Source organism: Octopus bimaculoides, chromosome 7 (genome assembly GCF_001194135.2).
Source record: "Octopus bimaculoides isolate UCB-OBI-ISO-001 chromosome 7, ASM119413v2, whole genome shotgun sequence".
Lineage (NCBI taxonomy): Eukaryota > Metazoa > Mollusca > Cephalopoda > Octopoda > Octopodidae > Octopus > Octopus bimaculoides.
Genome location: NC_068987.1, coordinates 81,955,674 through 81,957,112, shown reverse-complemented (window position 1 = coordinate 81,957,112; position 1,439 = coordinate 81,955,674).

The window sequence follows — 1,439 nt, the reverse complement described above, 5'->3', positions numbered from 1 at the left end:
TGTATATATATATATATATATATATATATATATATTCTCTTTCTGTCAACCATAAAAGTCTGACTTACAAGAAGAAGAAGTAGTAGTAGTAGGAGGAGTAGGTGGAGGAGGTACATTTTACTCTATTCATCTCATTATATTATCTTGCTCTTTTAGAGTGTAAATATTTGTATTATGCAGTTATAAATAGAGATGTACCAAAGTGAAGACACAACACACAAACTAGCAGAGATGTGACCAAAAAAAAGAAAAAGAAAAAGAAATAAAATACCAAACAACAACAACAACAACAAATAAACAAACGAAAATACAAAATAAACATAAGAATAAAATGCCAACACATGATCTACAAGCCAAGAATTCTGTTTACTACTGAATTTCCTCTTCCTTATTTCCATTTGATTTTTGCATCACTATTTCTGTTCCTGTTTTCATAGACTTTATACTCTCAGAATCTCAGCATATAATTTCCTACCAAAGAAAATACATCTCTCATAGAACTGGCATTATTTTTTTTATTTTTCGTTTTTTTTTCTTTACTTCATGTTGCAAAATAATATGAAATGTATTAGTGTTTCATTATCTGTCCACCTGGCATTTTACTTAAATCTATTTCTTCTTTCAGATTTTGTGCTTTTATCATTGATTCGGTATCATTTAATATATAAATTATATTCCACCTTATGTATGGCTTCACCACTACCACCACCACCACAACAACAACAACAACCACCATCACCACTACTGTCAATACCTTACTTTCTTGTCTTTTAATTTAATTTTTTTTTCTCATTTTTTATTTCAGCGTCATAAGAATCTTCATGGTGAATCTGTCTGTTTAACAGTAAGGGAGTATGAAATATTTTAAGTTGCAGCATTTGATAAGAATTATGCCACAGAAAACTGAAGTTTATATCGATAAAGTAGTCCAACAGCTTCAAGCTAAAGAATATGTAAATGCTATAATTGTTTTCTTCTGCACAAATGTGATTTTGGTAAATATGTCTTTGAAAATTTATCACGAGCTATGATATTTAACATTAAGACTACATGTTGAACTAAATTAAAGTCTACAATTTCACCTTACATTGTTGTCTGTTGGTTTTTTTTTTTTATGGCTTTTGTTTTTCCTTTAGCGTTTATATTTTTGTGGGTTTTATTTTTTTTTTTCACCATTAGCACTACTTGAATTGCATAAAGAATTTCTTAAATTGCATATATGCATATCATTATGTGTGTATGTATGTGTGCTTATGTATATAGGCACAAAATGTGGCTTTGTGATTAAGAAGCTTACTTTCCAACCAAATGGCTTTAGATTTAATCCTGCTGCTTTGCACCTGCATTGAACTGACCAAAACATTGTGAGTAGATTTAGTGGACAGAAACTGTAAGAAGCCCATCATATATATATATATATATATATATATATATATATA